The sequence below is a fragment of the Sturnira hondurensis genome, unplaced genomic scaffold, assembly GCF_014824575.4.
Source record: "Sturnira hondurensis isolate 20B ecotype Veracruz unplaced genomic scaffold, ASM1482457v3 Scaffold0020237, whole genome shotgun sequence".
In the NCBI taxonomy this organism is placed as follows: Eukaryota; Metazoa; Chordata; class Mammalia; order Chiroptera; family Phyllostomidae; genus Sturnira; species Sturnira hondurensis.
Window position 1 is genome coordinate 3,661,449 of NW_028092868.1, and position 12,522 is coordinate 3,673,970.

Genomic DNA, 12,522 nt, shown 5'->3' on the forward strand with positions numbered 1-12,522 from the left:
TGCTGTCTTCTTTGCATGCTGTCTTTCTAATAGGGACCTTGTCTTGTATCCTTTTGAGGTTCATATTTTCTCTAACTCCATAGTCAAAATATTTTCAGAAGTGCACTCTACCTCCCAGTCTTCAAGATTCCGTCCCCTTTCTCTGGTCTGGCTGTGTTTTCTCATACACTCTGTGATATTTATTATCTTTCCTCTTTGAATGAGGTGATATCTATGTAGATTAGAATTTTCCAGATGATGGTGGTTAGTCAGTCATTAACCCTTTTCTCTGCTCATCTGGCAGAGCTTAAGGGCCCTTGTTTCTTCAGAGCAGAAGCGAGGCACAACTGTACCTCAAAGCAAGCAGGTTACTCAGGTCCAGAGATTCTCTGAGGTCAGTGCTCAGTTCCTTGGTACTTTTCAGGAACAAAGTGCACAAAGAAACTACGATTCCCAGAATGCTTCCCTTTCCCCCATTCCTCTGGTCTCTGCTCTGCCTTCCCACAAAGCTCTGAATTACTTGTAGAGATTACCCTCCCCTGATGCAGTGCTCCACAGGTAACTTGTGTGTTATTTTGAGGAGGGCTATAGAAAGTTGATGTTTTTGAAGGGGATATAGAAAGATGTAGGCAGGCTCTTCTGGTCCTAGGCTCTTCAAGAGCCACGGGCCTGGGTGCAGAGATGGCCAAGTTTGAAAACCACGTGACACACAACCAGTACTGAAAATGGCACAGAAACGGCATCAAATCCCAATCACAAAGGTATGAATCTCTCAAGGGGGTAGACCCCAAGTTCCTGAGGAACATGCGCTTTGCCAAGAAGCACAACAAGAAGGGCCTGAAGAATATGCAGGCCAACAGTGCCAAGGCCACGAGCGCATGTGCTGAAGCTATCAAGGACCTGGTCAAGCCCAAGGAGGTCAAGCCCAAGATCCCAAAGGCAGCAGCCACAGGCTCAGCTGACTTGCCTACACTGCTCACCCCAAGCTCGGAAAAACACAATGCTTATGCGCACATTGCCAAGGGTTTCTGGCTCTGCCAGCCAAAGGCCAAGGCCAAGGCCCAAACCAAGCCCCAGGCTGCAGATGCAGCTGTGTCTCAGGCTCCAGCTCAGGCTCAGACTCAGGCTCCAAAATGTGCCCAGAGCCCTGTGAAGGCTCCATGGTAGAGGCCTCTGTCTGCTGACTCGAGGACAGGAGCAATGGTGCATCCCTGGGGTGGGAGTCCTCCAGAGGTGTTTGTGCAAATAAACCTGAGACAGGATCTGTCAAAAAAAGAAAGAAAAAAAAGAAACAAAGAAAGAGGTAGGCAGGCCACATTGTAGCTTGGTGAAGGACCAGCAGGTAGGTGTTCTGGTTGATACGTATGCTTGATTTCTGGCCCAGGGTGGGAGGCGGGTACAAAATACAGTCCTAAACTCTCCTAAAGTCCTTCCCTTCTAATCTCTAAATCCCTTGTTTCACAGAGGTAAATCTTGTGTATGGAAAGAGTGAACTTTGAGTGTATAGTTGCATCTAGTTTAATATGTAGTGGAGCTTCTTTCTGCATTTTAGGATTAAGTTGATTGACCTCTATGTTAGTTGTGCTGTTGGGAATTTTGGCATTTTCCAGTGCTCCTATAGTCTTTTGGGAAGTTGGGAGAAGCTGTACCTATGGGCAATTACTAGCTCAATAATACTTTCAGCTGAATGCTTGACTTATTATTTTTAAATTTGGGATTTCTCAGAGAGCTACTTGTTTATCACTTGATTATCACTTCCCTTTTCAAGGCCAGCAATAGTGTTGTGGAGACACTCCACGATTTCAGTCTTTCTTTTATTGGGCTTCTGCAAGGTTTTCCTCTAATGGGCCCTCCCTTCTCTCCTCTCTGAACAACTTAAACCACACTTGAAAGGAACATTAAAAAACAGGGTTATATAGCGATTTCTTCAAATCTACAGTTCTTGGTGAGGAAGCATAAAAGAAACCTCTGATAGTAAGTAAAAAAAAGTGAATCCTTCTCTCCTCGAAGCTTTGTCAAGCTTCGGCTTGACAAAGGGATTACAAAGCCATTGTTGGTCCCATGGGCAATGCAAAACTAAGGATTTTCTTTTTGTCCTGTTGAAATTTTGAAGGAATTTCTAAATCAAAAGGTCAGTTTTGTATCAAGGCCTTGCTCTTTACTTTATCATTTAATTACACAGTGTAGTGATGTCTTGGCTTGAGAGATCTGCTGGGGCATAACCCATTTGGGACACACTGGGAGGTTGGTGCAGGCGAAACGACGAGGTGAAAGCTGAATTTAAGCTGCAGCCTCTATTTCGTCACTACAAAGCACTTACTAGGAAATAATTGTCTTATCAAAGAATTAATGGTGGGAGATGTTAACATACGAATGCTTAGGGATTCCAGTGAGGCTTGGTATTTATGGGAACATATATTATTAACGAGGAGCTTGAAGTTATTCACACATATGTACACACAGCACCACTGATTGAATGATGACATGATACTGTACTTCCGAGTTGGCAGTGCAGGGCTAATCAGTGCATGTGCTCTCTGTTTTCACTTTACCCAGGGGTTTTAGTTTGTGGTTATGACAGAAACGGTGAAGGATTAACTTTGAGTCTAACCTCAACTCCTGTCATCTGTCTGGGTTTTCTTTCCTGTGGAAAAAGGCTCCTTTCCAGCTGACATTGTCCGATTCCTTGTTAAATGCACTTTGCATGCACAAGGTGGTTTTTTCGTGAGGTGGGAAGGTTTGCTGTTGTGTGGTCAGTCCACATTAACTAGCTCACGAGCAGCAGGGATCTCAGATTATTTGTCCTGTTGGTTCTCTAGGGCGTCCTAATGAGCGATGGCAAATTGGAGCTGTTGAATCTTTCAAGCAAGTCCCGTTCCCCCAGTGATATGTTCTGAGAGAGCACATTACAGAAATGAAGATGTGTTTTCATGGACTCTATGCTATAAAATATTTATGCCCTGCCTTTGGTTGTATAAAGTATTTTGCAGTGTAGGTCATCTTCTCAGCAAGATGTTTCACTATGAGAACAGCTTCCGAAAGCCCCCGTGGATCTTTAGGGCAGGTGAAAAGATGGCCTTACAGAACAAGACACTGTCAGGGCTAATGTCTGACTATGAATGGATCATGCATGACTTAACCCTAAAAGAAGATTTGGCATGAATAGAATTTCCAAGATGTATAATTAACTCTTTTACATTAATGAGAAATACAGCCTTCAAAGACATTAGCTGTCTCAGGATACAATCTACTAAAATTTAACTCTTTTCTGCCTCCACACAGGAGAATGTTCCTCTGTTCAAATTTGTTTAGGTACGCAGGGGAAGGAACAGTTTACTCGCTGCTCCCTTTGTCTTGTCCTTCCTCTCCCTCTTCAAGGTACTTCTTTTGGGACAACTGGATGTCATAACTACTTATTGGGTCTTTAATGCGCTACTTGCCAGTGTGCCAGCCATGCTTCATCATGTCTGCAGAAATATGTGACATGATTTCTGCCGGCAGAAGGCTGACCATTTAGTTGACGAGTTAAGACGTGAGCTAAAGAAACAAGTGAAAATGCATACCGTGAAATATAATGTGCTGTGTGCAATATGGTTGGGTTTTGATTCATATGATGTTGATAGTACGATTGTGATTACAGAGAGTAAGGATTAATGACAGCTGGAGGAGATTAAGGCTTCTGGGGCAGGTAGGAAACCTGGCCTGTGAAAGATGGCACAGTCTGGGGCAAGTAGGAAAAGGGAAGAACTTGTGTTCTGGGCAAAGAGAGTTACTGTGCGCTAAAGGTGGAGGAGAGGCTCCTGAGAGCCGTGCCAGCCACAGCTGCAGGTTGTGCCGCAGAAACAAACAAGCCCAGACCATCGTGGCTTGAATTAGCCAAAGCTTACCTCCCACACGAGTTACAAGTCCATTGTGGAGTGGTAGAGGACTCTTCCAAATTGTCTTTTTTTTTTTTTTTTTTTTAGGGATACAGGACAACAGAGCCACCACCACCCAGGTCACCATGGTAGGGAGAAGAAAGGGCAAATGACATACTGGTTCTTAGAGGCTTCTAGCTGGAAGTGACACATGTCACTTCTTATATTTCATTGGCTGAAGCAAACCACAAGTGGGTGCTTGACCCTATGGGGAAGTGCGTTTCAACTGTGCACCTAGAAGGGCGAGAACAGAAGATATCCGTGAGCAGGTCTAAGAACACTGACCACATGTTGAGGGTGAGAAAGCTGAAATAGTGGATGGCGCAAGGGCATCGCAGACAGACACACCTGGATTTGAAGTTCTGTCACTTGCCACTCGGATGACCTTTGGCAAGAGACTTCATCTGTACAACAGTATGAATTATTCTAGCAAAGTTGTTGTGAGGGCTGTGTGAGTGGATAAATACTGATTTATTTAGTTATTGCCTCCCTCTCATAACAGCTTTCGATATTTTGTTCTAATCCCACATGATATTTACTGTACCTCTTGCTCTTGGGTGCCAAGAAATATGCCTGTAACCTTGCAATAATTCTTTCTTGCATAAACTAGACCAAATGTATTTCAGCCAAGGCCTCTGCTGGTTCATTAGGTGCCTCTGCAAAGGAGAAAAAGCCATCCCCCTTGAGTGGGGCTGCACGGGTTTGTGGGCATAGAGTCACTTTATGTGAATTAGGGAAAGATTCCTTGTTCTTTTTCTAGCCCTAGGCTGGGTGTGTGGTTTGGTAGAAGAGCACAGGCCAGATTTTAGCCTCACTCCCTCTTTGGTGGATGTCCTTGTGCAAAGAACATGAACAGACATATATGGTGGCTGTGGTTTTAGCTCCTTTTAACAGATTCCTGAGAAAGATAATAGGCCATTTATTGTTCAGCTTCCTTTCAGTAGAAGAGAGGAGTTTTAAATGGTGTGTCAACTCTTCTTGGGAAAGTATGCTACATGTGGAATCCCAGTGTATGAATTCCCAAGAAAATAACTAAGAAGCATTATGCTCTCTTACTCTCAGAATATCTCACTTATCTGCTATGTTTTGAATCAGTGGGATAGTTATTTATAAGCAACTCCCACTGATCTTAACGAGTTTAATGAATAAAGAATGAGCATAATAAGTGAGCTTAACTTCACCAAGAAATAATTTCTTATACAAAAGAAGTTTGATATTAAACTACTACCAAATATAATAAAATTAAGTCACATTAATTCTCTTAGGTATAATGCAATTGTCTGTGCTGAGCATAGACAAGAAGCTGAAAGAAAATTTCTGGTGTGCCTTTGAGAAGAATTTATGTAACATTAAAAATATCTCAGAGGAAAATAGGGCCAGTAGTGAGAGGATTTTCTAAGATATAGGCGTTATTTTCATTTACTTATTGGAACAGCATCTAATTTAATGGTCACGATTCAAAGGATGAGGTGCGAAGACTGAAATTGGGAACATATCGACCTCAGTTTTCTCTTTGTTCTGAGGCGGGTGGGAGGTGGAGAAGGAAGGGAAGTCACACTCTTTGTGTGGTCACAGCTCTACGTGCTAAGTAGTGGCACCTTCTCTTTCATGCACTGGTGCTGTGAAGGCCTGAATGAGGGTATGGTAGGCTGAACATGACCCCCCCCCCCCAAGATATCTACATCCCAACCCTAAGAATACCTTGAATGGCAAAAGGAACTTTGTTGATCTGATTAAATTGTGGATTTTGGGCTGGAGAAATGATCTTGGATTACCCACTGGTCATCACATTATCCAATGTCATCACAAGGATCTTTATTTTTTATTAAAATTTTTTAGATCTTATTTAGTTAATTTTAGAGAGAGGGGAAAGGAAGGAGATAGAGAGGGAGAGAAACATCAATGTGGGTTGCCTCTTATGCGTGCCCTACTGGGGACACTGTCCACAACCCAGGAGTGTGCCCTGGCTGGGAATGGAACGGGCGACTCTTTGGTTTGCAGGCTGGCACTCAATCCACACTAGCTAGGGCCACAAGAATCTTTGTAAGAGGGAGGCAGGAGAGGCAGAGGTGGATGGATATACCAGGCCACGAATACCAGCAGCCTCTGGATATCAAAAGGATCAGAGAAAAACTTTTCCCCTGGATCTTCCAGAAGGAACCATCCCTGTGGACACCTTGTGTTTGTCCAGAGGGACTCACGTTTGACTTCTGCCTGCCAGAGCTATAAGGGGATAAACTTGTGTTGTTTTCAGCCACTGAGTTTGTGGTAATTTGTTACAGCAGCCATAGGAAGCCATTACAGGGAGCAAGGATGGGGCTTTTTGAGGATTCAGCTGGGGAGGTGAGTGTGCAGACATAGAGGCCTTGGGTCAGTTTGCTAGTGTGGGAGTCAGCGAACTACAGTCATCAGACTGACTTCTGCTACCTGTTTTCAGACAACCCATGAGCCAAGAATGGGTTTTATATTCTTACATGGTTGAAAAAATTATAACAAAAATAATGTATTTTGTGATTTGTAAAAATGTTCAATGGCAAAGTTTTGAAAAGATTTGCTGTTCCCTATTCTAGAGGCAGAACACCAGCTTTGATCTTGAAGTCGTCATGCGTTTCTGCGAGTTTACCCTCACCCCTCACCGTGAAGCACGTTCACTTGATCAAACCCTACGTACCCTTCATGCTTCTTTGATTCAAACTGTACCTTCTCTATGAGGCCTGCTTGACATGTTGAGATCTTACCATAATCAATACACTGTGATTGATGTTGGAGACACAAAGATGAGTGAGATATGATTTGTTCCCTCCAGGACTACACACCAAACAACAACGACAACAGCAACAACAAGAAACTCTATTACTTATCAAATGCATTCAATCACTATCATTACTTTTATGAGTCACCTGTGATAAAAGTAACTAGATCAGTTTTTCAGGTGACAAAACTGAGGCTAAATAACTTAGCCGTAGTCAGCTAAACAATTCTGATGAATGCCCCAATATCCTTCTAGAATATCGCATGGGGTTCCCACAGTCACCTGGTCCTGTCCTTGTTTTTCCAATACCCCCCCTCCCACCCCGCTGAAGCTGGAAGCTGTTGTGGCCTCCACTCTCAACAGTAAGCTCCAAGTCCATACATTGTTAAGGAATTAGTAGTTTTCAAGCTTGAGTAGAGTTTGGGAAAGCCCTCCAGGGTTTTGTTATCAAATTGCCACAAGAGCCAATAAATTAGGATGCTGAAATATTAGATTACAATTGAAGCAAAATTGTGGGTGAGGTGGCTCCCAAACTTTTCTGGGTGAGCCAGTGAGCTGTGGGGCAGATTCGTGTCTTGAGTTCTGTGAAGCAGAGGTATGCCCATAACTTTGACTCTTTTCTTCTATCTTCTTCTGCATTAGCCCGTTGAATGGCCATCTGTGTGTTTACTGTAGAAAGGACTATGTATCATTTTGGTTTTATCTTCAGATGCAGGTGCTAACAAAAAGTGCCCGCCACCTTCAGTGCCCAAGTGTGGATCCAGAAGGAAGGACAAAAGACTAAGGGTCATTTTAGGTACCATGAAAGTAAATCATTTTTAAAAATTTAATTATTGTTCAAGTACAGTTTTCTATCTTTTACTCCCATCCCAGCCCACCCCCCCAGTGCTCCCCACCTCCCTCCCATTTCCACCCCCCTTAGTTTTTGTACATGTGTCCTTTATACTAGTTCCTGTAAATCCTTCCCCTTTCCCCCCTGAAATTCCCTCCCCTCTCCCCTCTGGTCACTGTCCCCCTGTTCTCTATTTCAGTGTCTTTGGTTATATTTTGCTTGCTTGTTTGTTTTTGCTTGTTTGTTTAGCTTCCTGTTAAAGGTAAGATCATATAGTATTTGTCTTTCGCCGCCTGGCTTATTTCACTCAGCATAATGCTTTCCAGTTTCATCCATGCTGTTGCAAAGGGTAGGAGCTCCTTCTTTCTTTCTGCTGCATAGTAAATCATGTTTTAAACTTATTTTTGACTTAAATATTTTACCTACTCTTCTGCATCGGCTGTGGTGAGTAGCTAAAGAAAGTGTGCATATATTCTGAAATATTTTATAAATCAGAAAGGGCTGTACCAATGTAACACTTACTGTGAGAGATACCAAATAGGGTGTGTTCTTACTTTCAACAAAATTTATTTTGTACTTCTGTGTTCTTAGCTCTGCACTGTGGATTCCTAGAGGACTATTAAGAAGCATTGGCAGGTCCTACAAATTGTTTCTTATTATTAGTGTTTTGTTTTCCTTGTATGACAGAGCAATGTTTTATGTCACATTGACCTGACTTCACTGCTGCTAACTGTGGTTCTCACATTGATGAAATATAATCCAGTAAAGGGAAGAGCATACTTTTTTCCTCCCGTTAAGTCCTATAGGTTNTGTGTTCTTACTTTCAACAAAATTTATTTTGTACTTCTGTGTTCGTAGCTCTGCTCTGTGGATTCCTAGAGGACTATTAAGAAGCATTGGCAGGTCCTACAAATTGTTTCTTATTATTAGTGTTTTGTTTTCCTTGTATGACAGAGCAATGTTTTATGTCACATTGACCTGACTTCACTGCTGCTAACTGTGGTTCTCACATTGATGAAATATAATCCAGTAAAGGGAAGAGCATACTTTTTTCCTCCCGTTAAGTCCTATAGGTTTGTCACATTGCTCTGAGCAAAGCAGTGGAATTTCCAAATCCCTACCAGGGAGGGAAACAACTTAAGAAGGAAGATTAGGGGGAGGAAATTATATAAGAATTTATAAATTATATAAATATATAAGAAAATATATATTTTCTTATATAAATATAAGTCAAAAATATATAAGAAAGAAACTGAAAAAGAATATCAATTTTGGGCATCTTTCACTAAAACCTTGCTAATTTATGCTGTGTGGAGTGTTAAAAGGATTATATGTGGGGAGATTGCTTTAGTAACTCAGTTTTGAATCCCAACAAATAAGATCATCCACCCGGAAAAGCAGTGTCTGGGTTGGCCCAGGGATTGAGGCATATAAAAATAGTTTTGGGAAAGTTTTAAAGAAGAAAACAGATGTAGTTTTGAAATTGGGATGGGATCTATTTGGTTAATGTTTATATGGGTATGGTCAAATCAGACATGCTTGAAAGATTTGCTTTTTATAATTCACCGCAACTTATTACAAATGGCAGAGTTGTACTGATAGTATTGGCATGGTCTGCTTTAAGAAAATCCAATATTAATAACACCCCAAATTTATAAACAGATGAACTAGGGGATGAGCATTTTCATTATAAAAGGATTCACTTAAGGGGGTCTCTTCCAGAATGTTTAAAATATGACTTGATTTACTAATATAGTTTATCTACAAGTTTTCAGAAGCACATCTGAAAAAAATATGAATACATACACACACGCTCTACTGGACTTAGACTCTTCACTAAGGTGCAAGGTGGATGGCGCGTTGTGTCTCAGGATGACTGTACCTGCTATCGGCTTGTCCTTACTGCAAAAGTGAGCTCACTTGACAACGAAGAACTCTTTGTTGGGACCTGCAGTCTGGCATCGGCACTGAGCGTCCCCGTGGTCTTTTGCTGGCTATGCCGAGAATGCAAAGCTCTGACTGTTCTTTACCTGGACCATTTCTCAGGGTGGTGTTTGCTGTGAGAAGACTTGAGGGGGACAGTCATGTCTGTTTTGGGGGTAAAGAACAGGTTTGCTTCCTGCTTGCTGGAAAAGAGCATGGCACTTAACCTCAGTATTCCTCATCTGTGTTGCAAACCCACTGTGTACACGGCATTCATCTGGACCCACAGCTTTACTCCAGCGGGACTGGAGGGCAAGGGGAGCCAGCACATGCTGATGCTCACGCTTCTTGCTGTGCTATGAGTAATAAAGTCTTTTGTCTCTGACCCGGGAGTCTCACCCCTTCTGCCAGGGCCATAAACCAGTGGCCATCTAACTCACTAGCTTGTACGTAGGGTAAAACCAAATCCTGGGTCTGACAGTTATTTCAGTTCATGTTGGGTCTAGATCTATGGATTTGGGGTTCTCAGGGCACTTTGTTGACTTGACATAAAAGGAATCTATGGCTTTATTTTTCTTTTATTTGCTTGGGACTGCATGTTAAAATAGTGTTACTATTTTATTGTTGTAAGTATAAGCTAGAGCAGCTGGTGTTTGGCTTAGATTTTTGTTGTTTTGTATTTATTAAGGGAAAATCTTTGGTAGTATTGAATTGGCATCATATTATCCGTGTATAGTTCTTGACTATACGTGGAAGGGAGAAACTAATGATTATTAAGGAAACTGCACACTGGGGCTGAACTTGTAAGTAGGATTTATAAATGGACTGTGTATGCAGGAGATGCATTTGACAGCTATCTTTAAATTGCTCCTCATGTGTACTGGGGCTGCGTGTATGGAACATGCTATTAGAATGTATCTACCTGGACCATGTGACAGATGGTGTTTGTGTTCCAAGAATGAGAATTCGGTCTCCAGTACTATGTTTCTCTTTTGCTCCCCTGAGCTGACAAGGGCCTCATCTCTTAGAAGGACTTCTCTTCCACCAGAGCATTTGGGAAGCAAAAGACACTGCCTTTGGGATAGACTGTACGTGTGGGCATGGGTACGGGTGACTGTGGATCTGGTTGGTTGCATGTATTTGGGCATGGATGCTGCAGTGAGCACGCAGAGTGGATGCCATTCCCCTCAAATGATCACCTTGGGAATCTAGGTGTTATTTTCAAGTTATTGCCGAGAGTTTGGCTCAAACTCTGCTGTGACCCCTTTTATGGGTATGTATTCAAAGCGTGAGGTCGAGTGGCGATAAACCTTTGTTCTCTTTTTCAATTTTTCAAAAGCATTCAGAGCCAGTTCTATGATTAAAATGGGTGATAAAGTGGAATAAAAACGAAGACATATAAAGTGATAAAATGGACTTTCCTGAATGATTTGCAAACGGATCCTAAAGGCTAATGCCAACCAGTTTGGAATTACTTTGTGTTGGGCTGCCGTAATGAATTACCATAGGCCCAGTAGCTGAAACAATTGATTTGTATATCTCACATGTTATGAAAGCTGATAGTCTGAGATCAAGGAGTCAACTGGTGCGGTCACCCTCAGCACCCTCTTCCTTGCTTGCAGATGCTTGTCTTGCTGTCAGGGTCCTCGCACGGCAGAGGGAGGGGACGCTGGGATTTATTTCTCTTCCTATGATGCTACTAATCCCATCACTGGGGCTTTACTCCTGTGACTTCATCTAAACCTACTCACCTCCCCAAAGCCCTACCACCTAATGCCACCACATTGGGTGTTAGGGAGGAAGTATGTAGTCAGATTATATTATCTGCATCTCCCATGAAAGGAATGGTTCATCCACAAAGCTGAAAAAAAAAACACCTCTTAATTTTTTGGACTGTCTCACGTTCTGGATTGAATTTTCTCCCCTCACCCCCGAAGACATTTCCAAGTCCTAACCCCCGGGACCTGTGAATGTGATCTCATTTGGAAATAGAGTTTTTCAGATGTAATCAAGTTAGGATGAGGCTGTGCCGGACTAGGGTGGGCCCTAGGTTTGATGGACTGATCATCAGTGTTTTTATCTGAGGGAGATGTTTGGACCCAGAGACGCACTCCGCACTCCGAGGGAAGATGGCCTCTGCAGGGGGAGGTGGAGTTAGAATTGTGCTGCTGGAGGCGTGGATTGCTGGCAACCAACAGGAATGAGGGTGAGGGAAGAAAGAATTCTCTCCTAGAGGCTTCAAAGGGAATGTGGCCCTGCCTTGATTTGTGACTTCTAGTCTTTGGAATTGTGAGAAAATAAGTCTCTATTCTTTAAGACTCTCAGTTGACGGTACTTTGTTATAGTAGCCCTAGGAAATGAATGCATCTTGCTTGTTCACTCCTGTTTGGAATAATGTTCTGCTTACATTGCACCCTAAATAAATGGGATGCAGAGAGACTGACAGAACAGGAAGGTCAGGGATTCAAAAACAACCTTGTCCATCTTCTACTGTAACGAGAGAGACTCTCGCATGGCTAACCCAGAGCTGAGCATGTGTAGGGGGTGGAAGTGCAGCCTGGTCTTGGGTTTCTTTCCACCAACAAAGGAGGTAATTGGGCCACCATATTTCCTTTGGGCCATTCCGGCTCAGACCTGGTGCAGCCGAGAAGCCTGTCAGTGTTCATAAAAAATGTAGACATTCAGTCCTTGTGGTGAAGATAACATTCACCAAAGAATTCTCCATAAGTTTGTTTTATTCAGAGCCTGACATACATCTCTATCTTCTGGCAGTGAAACCATCTTCTAGGAGTGCAGACAGATTCACCCAGAGTTAACATGCCCTCCCATCTTCCTCCTAATTAGATTGTGATCCAACCGCTGGCCCCCCGCGTAAGAGTAAGTGGTGCTGGTGCTCAGCGAGTTACGGCTTCTGCTCTTTCAGCAGTCAGAGCAATACTTCCTTTTCTTGGTTGCATTAGTCATTATCCACTTACAGACATTTGCATTTTGAAATCTTTATCCTGTGGCGTCAAAGTATTAATGGTAGGTGCAGGCTGCACCAGGGCAATTGACTTGGCATTTGAAATCCCGCTCTAGATAATCCAGAAAAATCTGTCACTGTGGGGACCCTGTTTGTC

At 42.7% G+C, this 12,522-nt stretch overlaps 1 pseudogene; it reads left to right on the plus strand.

Annotated features, from left to right (window-relative positions):
• The first annotated feature begins 660 nt into the window (after positions 1-660).
• LOC118975293 (60S ribosomal protein L29-like) lies at positions 661-1,146 on the plus strand (annotated as a pseudogene).
• The last annotated feature ends 11,376 nt before the right edge of the window (positions 1,147-12,522 follow it).